Source organism: Zootoca vivipara, chromosome 8, assembly GCF_963506605.1.
Source record: "Zootoca vivipara chromosome 8, rZooViv1.1, whole genome shotgun sequence".
NCBI classification, from domain to species: domain Eukaryota; kingdom Metazoa; phylum Chordata; class Lepidosauria; order Squamata; family Lacertidae; genus Zootoca; species Zootoca vivipara.
The window spans coordinates 73162235-73176545 of record NC_083283.1 but is presented as its reverse complement, the minus strand read 5'-3'; the positions used below and the strand labels follow the sequence as shown (position 1 = coordinate 73176545).

The window sequence follows — 14311 nt, the reverse complement described above, 5'->3', positions numbered from 1 at the left end:
TCAACCTGCTCCTTTATCCCATAGTGTTTCTGATCAAGTTGATGTGGCCCAGCCATTAAACTAGATTTAATAATTTGCAAGGGTCATGGCCACCGGCTCTAGGGCATGCCAGAAATGTATCTGAAACAAAACAAAACACCTTAAGATAAAACAGTGAACATGGACCATGGACCAAACAGGCTAGAAATTTAGATTATCCACTGAATCCCACAGTTATCCTAATATTCCACCATTGTTTTATTGTCTGGCGCTAAACCATTTTCAGCAGCAAGGCTGCTGCTAGCAATGTAAAGAACTTGAGGAACAGTCCCTTGACATAAATCTGCTGGTGCTGATTTATAAGTAGAGGTGTCTGTGAGAAATTAAGATGGAAGATTCTTGGGGTCTCGCCCACTTTGCTTGTATGGTGATGGGATTCACTACAATGTTGTTGTTTTAAAGGAGGGAAGAGACAGTGGCCCGCCACAAAAAATGCCAGAATTGATCCCCCTAGGGCTGCTTAGCCCAATCCTTTCCACGTTTACCAGAAGTAAGTCCAAATCAGTGATATTTACTGCCAAGCGAGTTGTCAGGAGCATCCTACATATGAGTAGGCATCCGACAGAGACACATGCCCAACTAGCATGTTCTCTCCCTCCTGGTCGTTCATTCGTGAGTTTCAAAAGCTTTATCCAGCCCAAACATCACAGCGGCTGATATCTCTGAGAGACATCAGCACACTTCAGGATTCCGCAGAGTATTGGCAGTTCGCGTGACAGACTCACAGCATTTTGGCTAAACTACTTTATTTACATTTAATACTCGAAGCATTCTGACTCAGCTCCTTCCTCTTTCTCATCATACAGCAAAGAGAAAGAGACAAAGGAACAAACGTCACGGAACACAGTACTACAAGCATTCCGTCTCCATCACTTCCCACAATGTGGAATGAAAACATACACCATCATGTGATAAAAAACAATCCCATGACTGCAAGCACAGGACAAGAATCCTAACACGAGTATGCTTAAAATTACAGCCTCGTGTAAAGAACAGAGTCAGTTCTTGTTCCTATCCAAAAAATAAAACAAAATAGCACAAAACAAAACACCTTCAGCCTTTATCACAAATAAAGTTAATAGCTAAGAGTAGATACTAACAAATAATACATTGCAATGGGGGAATATATAGATTTAATTCTGGTTTTGTTAGAAATGTGCTCATATATGGTTTTGTTAGAAATGTGCTCATACATATGAGGTTTGAATATGGCATTTGGTAAGCCACACAAAGCTGAAAAGTGAAGATAAGAAGGGAGTACTATTTTCCCAGGCCTCCACATGGCTTCATTACCAGGCAGCCCATTAGTTCCTCCTGACCTAGCCTAGCTGTAATTGCTGCTAGGTCAGGCCTGTATGAATGTCAGGCTCCGACCTTACTGTGGATTCCTACTCCACTGATTCCCAGATGTCACTTCCTATCACCCTACTTCATTCACACTCCTTCCTTTGGAGTGTGAGTCTCTCTGTTCTGACCCTGGGCTTTCCGAATCAACCAATCTGTGAACCTGCCCAGGTGAACCACTGCCAAATCCTGCTGGGACCATCAGCTCTACTCCCTGCATGGCAACTTCCAAGAGCTTGCTGCAGAGAGCTATGGCCTTTCCATAGCGACAAGTGTTTCTGTACCCTAAAGCAAGCCTGCTGGGTATCACAATGATTTTCAGAAGTTCCGTTTTACAACTTGCTTTGAACAACAAAACTGCAACCTTTTGTCACAGGGATGAGGGGGGGAAAGTTATAAATGTTTGCTAAAATGTCTGGCTGTGATCCTTGCACCCAACACCAGTGTGTCATTTCCTTAATAGACTTGTTCAATGAGAGTTTATCGAAGTGTATCTTTTAATACATGCCATATTTATTCCAGTGAGAAAGGCAGAGAGACGCTAGGTGAATCAGTACACTGTAAATGCCTGTCACACAAATGCTAAACTGTTATGTAATGGAATACTAACAAGAGTGTGATGATTTGCAAAACATATAGTTCATACTTGTAACTCAGGACTGAGATGCTCATCATTTACTTATTTATTTGCTTTTAAAGGTTGAGGAACCTTTATTTGCCCGTAGGAGACACTTTATTCCCAGGGGATAAATCTAATCACTACAGGCACCCTGCATTAGTTCAAGGCTTTCTTCTTTCAGGCTGGGATCCTGGGGAAGTGAGGAGAGACAGATTCTGGACCATTCATGGTTTGAGCAGAGTTGCTACTTATTGAAAAGAACAGACCAAGTAAGGTGAGTCTAGTCTAAGCAACAGCTTGACAGGTCAGGGCAAGGCAAGGCAAAAGACAACAGAACCTTGGAGAGCTCCCTGGTGGCAATAACTATTTAAGGGAACTATTGCCTTAGCAGCATCTTATCTGCCTGCCCTGATTTCTCCTGTTATTCCTGCACTCTCCAGGGATCTGTCTGTTGCACAAAGGGCCACTGCCCTATTGTGCAGCCACTGACACCACTCTGTGGGGGTGATGAGGACTGCCTGTGATGTATGTCCTCTGAAGTGGAGATCATGGGCAAGTCTACATCTTCTTGCCAGGATGCTTCAGGAGCAAAGGTGGCAATGGCTCACAAAGTGCTGCTTCATCTTCCTCTGAGCTGCAATGCAGATTGTGGTCTGAGAGCATTACAAAAAGGCCATTCAAGATTTTGTACTGTCTGCCCTTCCTGAACATGAAAACTGGCTCTAAGGAATCAACTAGAAATTATATATAGAGAGAGTGAGAGTGCGAGAGAGAGAGAGGATGCCAGCAACAATGGCAGCTGTATGCTAGTTCTCTCACCTCCCACAATGTTGCTCATGTAGTGACATAATCTTATTATGCACCGCTCGCCTCCACCGACACTAGCAGCTGCCAACAGTATGGGACAGGGGGTGGTAGGAAATGTCATGCTATAGACTTGGCACAAGGCTGCCATGTCAAATAGAATAGCTATAGTTCTGAATGCAGGGCCCTTTTTATTCCAGGAGCAGATACTACAGCCTAGAGGTGCCTGCATATAACCCAAAGAATCTACTGAAATTCCCAACTCCTCCGAAGCAAGTAGCATGCCACCCAAAAGGCCTCAGCTGCAATCTGTGTTGTTATTCAGCACATTCAACTTGAAAAGGGTATGAACAATTAAGTAGCAGCTTGTGTAAAAAGCATTCCCAGATACTGAGGTTTTACACATTCTCTAGGGCATTTCAGGGGAAACAAGCAAAAAGAAATAACTAATAAACTTAACATTGATAAGTGCAGTCTGATGTGCGACTGTATGTGGAGACGGAGGTACCTCACTTCCAGCTATATATACCTCTTATTGATTGCTGAATGATCTATTAAAAAAAAGTTTTGGAACAACTGACACTTTCCTGAAAATAACTGTATTAACTACCATAGCAATTAGAAAGTCAAACAAATATCAAGGATAAAGAACAGGGCTACACAAATGTTTTGAGCTATCCACTCTGACCCCAAGGTCTCACACCACCAGCTTGGACCCCATGAGTTTATATGTGAAATTAAGATGTTTTGTCCTTCATGTCTCACTTTAGACTTGTTTACACTGGATTGCGTTTGCAGTTGTTCTTTTGAAGCACTCTACAATTCTTTTTGATTTTTGTTTTAATGACCCTAAACAGTTCGGTATCATCAGCAAGCCTGCTCACCCCTAACACTAAGATCATTTATATATATAAAAAAATTAAAAACACATTTCCCAATACTGATCCTTGGGAGTCTTTACTTTTGACATCAGGAGAATGGTTCATTTATTCCTCCTCTCTTTTTCCTATTACTTAAGAAGTTCCTGATCCACAAGAGGACCTCATTTCTTGTTCCATGATGGCTAAGCTTATTCAGGAGTCTTTTGTAATGTTCTCTGACTGAAACTGCCTTGGTCGGATTGGTTGATGATCTCCGGCAGGCTAGGGACAAAGGTGGGAGCTGTTTCCTAGTTCTGCTGGATTTCTCAGTGGCTTTTGACTTCATCGACCATATCATCCTTTTGGACCGTCTAGAGGGGTTGGGAGCTGGGGGCACTTTCATACAGTGGTTCCGCTCCTTCCTCCTGGGCCGTGTTCAGAAAGTGGGGGGGGAGTGCTCAGACCCCTGGGCTCTCACTTGTCCTCTCCCCCATGCTTTTTAACATCTATATGCAGCCGCTGGGAGAGATCAGGAGGGGGTTGGGGTTGGGTGTTCATCAGTATGCGGATGATACCCAGCTCTACCTTTCTTTCAAATCAGTGGGATATAAATTGAGTAAATAATAAATAATAATAATAAACAATAAATAATTAAGAGAACTCTGTTTGGGGGGGTGTTCATCAAATAGATAGTATGGGGGGGTTCATGTATAGATTCCATTAGCAATCCTGCAAATGCTTTTCTGAAATAATAAGGAAAAGCACTTCTAACACAGAAGAAAAATGTAAATGAGTTTGGCAACTTGCTTGGAACCCCCCCCCCCCCACTGTCATCTAATTTAAAGGTTTCCTTTTAGTTTGAAAATTTAGCATCATTAAAATGTAATTAAACTCTAATACAATTAAAACAGTATTTAAAAAATCAACATGGCATGCTGGACTTCTGCTTGAAAATACAAGACACATACAGTCAATTATTGGAAGAAAGATACCTCTCCTCCTTTAGCAGAATGGTTTTCTAGAGTTTAGGACGAAGCTACAATGACAAACTAACATTACAGTGCTTCAGGAAGCTTTGTTAATGTTTGAGAAAGTAAGGCAGCTTTGAAGAAGCAATTAGAAGGCTGGCAAGCAGCCAAATTGGCTGGACTATGTGACTAAAGTTTGCCCAGCAATCTAGAGGCCTAGCAACAGGCTGTGATTGGCCGTTTACCTTCCTGCCAAAACGGTACCTATTTATCTACTTACACTTGACATGCTTTTGAACTGCTAGGTGGGCAGGAGCTGGGACTGAACAACGGGAGCTCACCCCGTCATGGGGATTCGAACCACAGACCTTCCGATCAGCTAGCCCTAGGCTCTGAGGTTTAGACCACAGCGCCACCCGTGTCCCGTGCATTAAATGTAGGGATGTGCAAACCCATTCCCTTTACTTTCATGGATATTTCCACTTTTCAGGACAACATCAGTACACATTCAGGATGCTTATCTGCAGAAGCAAATATATTATTTCTCGGCTACATTGGGTCTGAATATGTATTACTACCTGAAACTTCACATTGTGTTGCTCATTCAAAAGTAGAGATACGAGTGCAGTTCTAACAAATTATTCTTCACATTACACAGGCAATTGGCTTAATTGTACATGATCGTCTCTATTTAAAAGCATGGACAAGGAAATAAATTTATGCAGATCTGAATCATTATTGGACATAACTATATCCTGTTTCTCATTCAAAAACAAGGTTTATGAATACAGAACTGAATCATTGGTGAGGATCACATGTGTCTCTGGCTTAACTGTGAAATAGCTTGTAGAATCAAAACACTGTTTTGCAGATAATATTTAAAATATTTGCAGAATTATTAACAGTGCACTTTCATATATATCTTCTCACAAATAAGTCCCACTGAGTTCAGTGGAGCTTTCTCTCAAACATTAGACATGCATAGGTTTGTGTAGTAACTGTTCCTCTGATATTTCTACAGTTGATCGCACAGCAGATCACAAGTTCCATACCATTTCTAACATATCTCTGTTAAGCACTATCCTGCTTTTGCCCTATATTCTTCCTAGTATGTCTCACCAAATGTGCCATCTGAAATTTTATAGTCTAGAGGGAAAAAGGTCAAGCAGCCGACTTTTATTTCCTTTATCTCTCCATCAATATTTGCTCAGCACATTTTTATGAAGGAACATGATGTCCTATTAGCCAGTCATTCTAAGTGCTAAACTAATTATATTACTAATTACTGCAAAGGTCATGTGTGAGATTCAGGGGAACGTACTAAACAGTAAACGAGTTGCTTTTATTTGCCAGCACAAAGACTTTTAAATCCTTGCTATAAATAGTGTATTTCCTTTCAATTCCCAAGCAGAGCAAATTATATGCTATCATTTTTTTTAAGCTTCAACAGTACTTGAAATAAATACAAATGATGCAAAAGATACCCATTTAACTACTAGGGACACTGATGAAGTTCACCAATATTGGGTTTATAATACAGATTTTCAATGCTCATAATAACACTTGTTCTTATTGCTCTTTGTCCAAAACTCTTAAACCATTTCTAACTAATAATGAGGTATATTTCCAAATGATATCCCACTTTTGCATCAGTTCAGTGAGCACCCATTCATCCAGGTCAGTTGGGTCAGTAGATGCTGCTTCTGCCTGCCTAGATGTTGATAGCTTTAACCCTTGCTTGATCTTGATGAGACACTGTCCTGTCTCCCTAACAGCTGCACTTTTGCCCAGCCTTAGTATTCTCATTGCCTGGTTGGGGAATGGAGCTTCCCATTTCCAAACAACCAAGTCCTGCAGCCCACTTCCACTATTCCTGTTTGGAAGCCCTATGTCACTTACAGCATCAGGGTTCATTCCATTTGAGGGGGAAGTTGTGGGGAATGAAGGATGCAGCCCATGGGATCATAGGTAACATTGGCATCCCTCCCCTCCCCACAAGTGCCAATGCTGTCAAATCAGCTGGCATCTCCTCCATTTCCATATTGCAGCAGCCAACCAGGAGCCATGGCATCTGGAATCATAATGCACAACACACAAGGGTACCTTGCGGTTGCTTAGGATCTACAATTCCAAAGTGGCATTGCCCAAATGTTCGATAATGTTACCAGCTAATTTAGAACTAATAAAAACAACCCAGCAACTCTCATCATTTTTAGCCCAAATGTAATTCAGGTGGAGAAGGGATTTATAGATCTCAACAAAAAGTGATGCGTTGGCCAATGTTAAAAGAACTGCAAGGCGGCATTTGTCTATTTCAGGCATGTCCAACTCCCAAGAGACTGCGATCTACTCCCAGAATAAAAAAAAATATGGCAGTGATCCACCCATTGACATTAGAGGGATAGGAAACATGCATGGGGTGGGTGGGTGGAAGGGGAGGACACACCAGAGTTGTTGAGCTTTTTTTGGGGAGGAATGACAATCATCGTATCAACAATCGGCATCAACAAAGGCAAAACGCGTGAACACATTACGCCACGGAGGAACAGAGACGGGGGTCAGGGGTCAGATACATTCATTCAACAGTTATTTTAATCCCACGATCAATAAGGGTCCCGTGATAAGACATCGATCTACCAGGAGCACCCAGGGATCTACCTGTCGATCACGGTCAACTGGTTGAACAAGTCTGGTCTATTGCATCTTCTTATAAGCAAAGGAACCACCAGGGTTAGCAATGAACAAATCCATTGTGTTTACTACAGATCGGCTCAATAAGGCTTTTTACCAGTTTCCTTAGATTTCAAACACTTCAGTTATTACTGTTAGTAATACAGCGGAATGGACTGCCTCAGGAGGTGGTGGACTAGCCTCCCTTGGAAGTTTTTATGCAGTGGTTGGATGAACCTCTGTCAGGGATGCTTTAGTTGAGATTCTTGCATTGCAGAGAAACCAGTAGGAGAACACTTCAATCTCCCAGGACATTCTATACAAGATCTCAAAGCAGCTGTTTTATTACAGAGAAATTTCAGGAACAGACTGGAAAGAGAAGTTGCTGAATTGGAACTAATTACCAAGCTTAAAACCATGGAGCCACCTGGAATGAATAGAGACATCGGATTCTTATCTCATTATGTATGATCACGCTTTCTTTAGCGCATCAGCCCTTGTTCCCCCCCCCCAGGACTAATTGCAGCCATCAGCAGCCGTTAACAGCCATCCACAGGGTTACCACTCCCATCAGCCCATCACCCATTCCCACCCACCCCCACCACCCTCTGTATGTATGTATATATATATATATATATATATATATATATATATATATATATATATATATGGGTCTGACACTTCCGTTTCCAGTGTATCTGAAGAAGTGTGCATGCACACGAAAGCTCATACCAAAATAAAAACTTAGTTGGTCTTTAAGGTGCTACTGAAGGATTTTTTTATTTTTTTTTGCATTGCAGGGGTTGGACTAGATAATGCACAGGGTCCCTTCCAACTCTACAATTCCATGATTCTAAGTAACTAATGTACGGGCCTTTTTATAATTATTATTACTTTATTTATATCCCGCCTTCCCCCCTGACCAGTGGCAGACTTCGGGGCTTCAAATTTCAGTGGCACCTTGTGCAATGCTAAAATTGCCTCCACCTCTCATATCCCACTCTATAATGTTGTTGGGGTGCCCCCTGCAGCACAGCACCCAGTGCAGCCAAACTGGTTGAGCTACCCTAAAACCACCTCTGCCCTGACAAGGATTCAAGACAGCTTACAAATAAAATTAGAAAAGCTAAAAAACAGTCTTTAAAAAAGCATTAAACATTAATAGAATTAAAACATGCCCCCTCTCTCCATATATATATATATATATATATATATATATATATATATGCAGACACTTACAATGAAAACAATAAAAAAATAGCTTTAGGGTGCTCCACCATCTTAAGCCCTACCATATGTGTGTGTTTGTGGCAATTATTGCAGCTCTCTTGTTCTTTGCCAACTATTGCATTATTCCTACCTTAAGGCCACCACATGAGAAGGTACTTGAAGAGCTTCTGAGTTATATATATATATAAAAGTCAAGTGTATTTGTCCTTTGTGGCTGCAATTCAATAAAGCTATAAGCCCACATGGGAAATAATTGTCTAAACAGCCAGGGGTTTCTTTGGAGCTTCCGCTGCAGCTGAAAAGGCAAGGCAGGTTTTACTTAAAATTTAATCTAAAGAATTGGTTGGTTTGCCAGTGTATGTTTGGTTATTCAGAATTTTCCTCAATTATTTTCACTGCAGTCTGAAGCATGTTTGAAAACCGCCAAGGGCCTGTGGGCAGCAGTTTTAAGCATCGTTTGACTGGGGCGAAACAGTTAAATGCTTTGCGGACTAGTATTCTAACAACCAGGTAAAGGTAAAGGGACCCCTGATAGTTAAGTCCAGTTGCGAACAACTTTGTGGTTGCAGCGCTCATCTCGCTTTACAGGCCGAGGGAGCCGGCGTTTGTCCGCTCCGCAGACAGTTTTTCTGGGTCATGTGGCCAGCATGAATAAGCCGCTTCTGGCGCAACGGGACACCGACACCCAAGCAGTGCATAGAAACACCATTTACCTTCCCACAGGAGCGGTACCTATTAATCTACTTGCACTTTTTGGGGTGCTTTTGAACTGCTAAGTTGGCAGGAGCTGGGACCGAGCAACGGGAGCTCACTCCATTGCGGGGATTCAAACCACCGACCTTTTGATTGGCAAGCCCAAGGCCAGGGTTTACATCCAAAAGTCACATCTAAACCACATGAAATCATAAACTTCCTAAATGCTACAGCAGGTATCACAAACCTTTTTAGACTGCAGTGCCAGCCACAACATGTCTGCCATGGGGTGATGGCGTAACACAAAATAGGAGAGAGAGTACAATGATGAAGTTTCCCCCACAAATGTATTTCTATATGGGAAAAGGTTGAACCTGTTGAATTTCTGCCTGGGGTCCTGAGGATTGCCATTGCCTGGTGTCCAAACAACTCACTTCACTTATTGACTAAAAATGCTGACAGGTAGGGCCAGCTGAGCTTGCTCTTTTTGCACAAGTCATTTAGAAGTGTACCTGCACATCTTGCTTCATAACTTTCTTACTAGGAACTTCCTAGAAACTTTTTAAAAAAATGTCACTGCAGGTGCCATGGTGCCTGCTACTGCCAGGCTGGCAACTCCTCGGTCCTGGTGACCTTGGCATCCAGCATTCTGGAACACAAAGGCCTGGTCAACACAGTCACACATTCATCACTTGACAAGTAGAATATCAAATGTACGCCTGGCTGAGCCATTATAGATCTAGCACCACAGGTAGCATTTACAAATCACCTGCTGTCACCTCAAATGCAATAGTTTTCTGTGCAGTTGCTTCAAATGTTCATCTCTCAGTTATCAAATACTGAGTAATTTAATTAAGAATAATAATAATAATAATACACATGGATTTTTTTTCTAACAGATTGACATCCATGCCTGGCATTACTCTTGCTTACAGGACTGCACTCACAGAATCATTCTAATGATCAACACCAGAAGATTTAGTTCCATTTCTACTAACGCACCATTCACCAATATGCCAGGTCAGCACAGTGCAATACTGTACATCATTTTTAAAGTGTGAGCTGGAGGAGGAGGAGGAGGAGGAGGAGGAGGAGGAGGAGGAGGAGGAGGAGGAGGAGGAGGAGGAGGAGGAGGAGTTTGGATTTGATATCCCGCTTTATCACTACCTTAAGGAGTCTCAAAGCGGTTAACAATCTCCTTTCCCTTCCTCCCCCACAGCAAACACTCTGTAAGGTGAGTGGGGCTGAGAGACTTCAGAGAAGTGTGACTAGCCCAAGGTCACTCAGCAGCTGCATGTGGAGGAGCAGGGACACGAACCCAGTTCACCAGATTACAAGTCCACCGCTCTTAACCACTACACCACACTGGCTCTCCTATAGGAGAAACCTATACAACTTCATGTTCATACATTTAAATTGCACCAAAACTCTTGCACAAAAGTGGCTTAAGATTCATTTTGATTCGTGCTCCCACACTTACCATTTAGACGAGATCCACAAACATAATTGAGCCATTCTATTTTGACAAGATCTACAACTTACCACAATCTTCCGATTCCCTACTCAGCCAGGTGGTAGTTGATTAGCCTTTGCCCAGAAGGGTCAAGTGAAATTTGATGAAGACCTCAAGTCATAGAGATGACAGTCAACATATCCAATTTTTCAGTGGCCAAGAAACACATCTCTCAGTTTCAAGGAAACAACAGTATGTATTCTTCTCCCTGGAAACAAATAAATAAATAAAATAAAATAAAGTAAGATGCTGTTGTAGAACAGCAGCAGCAGCTGCGTAATTAAGAAAAAAAAAAGCTAAGGGGAAGGAAACAGAGAAAGAATATAAAAACATAGGAGAGTTCACTTCCATTTGGGAAGGAAGGGGTTACAGCTTGATGGCAGTGCATGCAAATTTTCTGCAGTTCAATATATGGCATCACTAGTAAAGTAAAACCAGGTAGCAGATGATATGAATGATCTCTGTCAGATCCTCAAGAGTCACTGTCAAGTCAAAGTAGACCCTACAGGTCTAGTTTGCCTGTTTTTCATTTGGATTAGGAGCAGGTTTCTGTAGAACTATCCAAATTCAGAGATTAAGTAATGCATATGTTAAATTACTCTGACAAGAAGAATAGTTCTAGTAATAGCAAATAACCGCATGCCAATGAACAGCATATTGCCAGGTTATAATATAGATCATGATGAACCAGAAATTGCTGTAAATATACTGAGCTATCAGTCTTGTGTAGAGGAACTTTCAAAGTTATGACACACAGAGAGAAATATTTAAATTCCTAAATGGAAAAAAAGATAGCAACATCCACAATAACTAATAGGCTTCTAAAGTGTAATGCAACACAAGTGTGGCTTCGGGGCTTGTTCTTGCATGTCAAAAGTACTTCAAGCTCCTCTGATAAGGTTTTATGAACGCAACACTATACAGTAGTCAACACTGCTGCAGATAAAGAATACATGCCCAGAAACTCCTCACAAGTGCTGTCAAATAATTAGCTCTGTGTCCTTGACATAATTACTCTGATAGGAAGTACTGTACATACATGCATATTTGAGATAGGTGAATTCTTACTTAACCAAGCAGGAGATAAAATATGCTGCATTATTCTGACCTCTAAGAAAATAAAATGGCTACAGACAGGGAGAGGAAGGGAGGGAGGATTTCAGAGCACCTCCAAGAAGTTTCACATGTACAGTGGAACCTCGGTTTATGAACACCTCGGTTTACGAATTTTCGGTTTACAAACGCCGTGGACCCATCTGGAACGGATTAATTCGCTTTCCATTACTTTCAATGGGAAATTTCGCTTCAGTTTATGAACAGACTTCCGGAACCAATTGTGTTCATAAACCGAGGTTCATAGACCATTTGTCTTCCTTATTCTCTCAGTTCTCCTTGAATGAAAACTCCTCACCAATTTTGCTACTGCTTTCTTAGATCCCAGTGACCCAGTTTCCAGTTCATCAGGTAAATAGGAAAACTTACCCCTCCCCCCTCTGTGTGTGTGTGTGTGCGCGCACACACACACGCACACACGCACACACAATGACCTTGTGTTTGGACACTGTGATTAAATATACCAAGACAAATGATTTGCTCTCAGATTTAGCAACCCCAGCAAAAAGAGATATCACTTTAAAATAAAGAATAATGTATATGCATTGGTAGGTGACCAAAAAGAAATCTCTAACTCATCACACGGTGCTTTCAAGGGAAGCTTCAAAACAAAATGGAGGCACTTCAAAATACCTATTAATTTTGCTTCTAAGAAAGGAACTAATCTCTCATGCCTGTAGGCAATTAGGGTTATGTGGCCTTCTGGGCTGGAAAAAATGACAAACTGGAGAGTATCAGACTGAATAAACATTAGGATACCAGACTCATGCAGCCTTTGGGAATCACTTGACAACATTATTTTTTGAGACATCTCAAAGCTGAGTGGCATTAAACCTTCGAGGAACCAATTTCCATTTGAAATGATGAACCAAAATTGTCCATAAAGTGAGAGCTTAGCTTATAGTCCTGTTTTTCACAAACATATTCAGCAGTGTCAAATTTTTTGGGAGGGGGGGAATTATTTTGGCACAATTTGTGGAAAGATGAGTTCAATCATTTACACTGCCCTAATTTTTCAGTTTTCATTACATGACCTCAATGACATCATTCCATAGCTTAAGGATGGAGAATATGTAGCCTTCTATATGACGCTAGACTACAGCTCCCATCATTGATAACTATTGGCCATGCTGGCTGGGACTGATGGGAGATGGAGTCCTCCAACATAGGGAGGGACACCAGCACATGATCTCATACACCGCGTGATTCTTGATTGGCCAATTCTACCAATGTAACTAATCAGCAACTGGGGTGGTGGAATGGAAGTCAAAGGAACTTTAAATCATTTCACTAGGAACAAGAGGCGGCCTAAGAAAGCACAAACTTTGTTGTTCTGGAAACTATACTGCATCCCCCAAAACTGCTGCTACATGAATTTATTTATTTATTTTTACAACTCAGGGCTGTACCCAATGCTGCTATTCTGCTTGCACAATGGATTTCCCCTCTCTTCTCCTCTGTACAAATGCCCTCAAAAACTGCAGAGTCACAAAACATTAAGTGGCATATTTTATAATTTCAAGGCAGTGTTACCAAAGGATCAAACCATACAATGAATAATAAAACATAAAACAGTACAATAAAATAAAAGAATGCTATGTCCCCTCTCCAATGACCCAATGCACCAGCCACTATTAAACACACCAATCAATAATCAATGATCAAGGAATGGTCAGGGAAAACAAAGTTTTCAGAAGCGTCTTCAACATAGCTGTCAAGTTCTCCCTTTTTTTAAGGGAAATTCCCTCATGCTGAATAGGCTTCCTCACGAGAAAAGGGAAAACTTGACAGATATGGTCTTCAACCTTGTTAGGTCTACAAGCACATTTGCACTCTGGAGAAATGGCTGTGGGCACCAAACACACGCTGCAGCAACCTATGCTATTTGATACAACAGAATGCTTATTCCACGTCTGAAGCAGAGAGAAGAGCACTTGTGGGCACCACAGAAAGCTTCTGTGGGCACATGTGCATCTGTGGGTGCCACACTGGCAACATAAAAACATGAAATAGATGGCACATGATGCCCTATTTCCCCCACCCCCTAGAAAAGACTATCATTGAAAGCTGCCTGACAGGCAGGAACCCCAAAGGAACCCCAAGGAACCCCAGAACGGAGACGACCACAGGGGGAGGGTTAGAGCACCCCGCTATCCCATTATTCATTTTTCCCAGCTATACTAATAATCTCCTTTCAAATCTAAAAAGAAAAACACATCTCTGTTCTCCTTTCCCTCTCTTGCCTAGATTTTCTGCAAGAACTTTCATACTTTTATAGAATTTATATCTTATTTTCTTATTCCATTTTAAATCTTATCTTCTAGTTTTAGCCTCTCCCCCCCCCCCCTGTTCACGGCACATCCCTTCTCGGATCAGCAAACTCCATAATCCGTAAACCAGTTTCAAAACCGTTTTAGCCAGCCTTTAAAGAAAAAACCTTTTTCCATTCACCCCACTC

General features: G+C 41.6%; 1 protein-coding gene across 1 annotated transcript in view; it reads right to left on the bottom strand.

Moving 5' to 3' along the window:
• CDH18 (cadherin 18) overlaps positions 1 to 10929 on the bottom strand; it is a 232617-nt gene extending 221688 nt beyond the window's left edge. Inside the window, exon 1 of the mRNA XM_035126031.2 lies at positions 10770 to 10929. The gene's annotated coding sequence lies outside the window, so the exon portion shown is untranslated. The remainder of the gene's footprint in view (positions 1 to 10769) is intronic.
• Positions 10930 to 14311: the final 3382 nt, after the last annotated feature.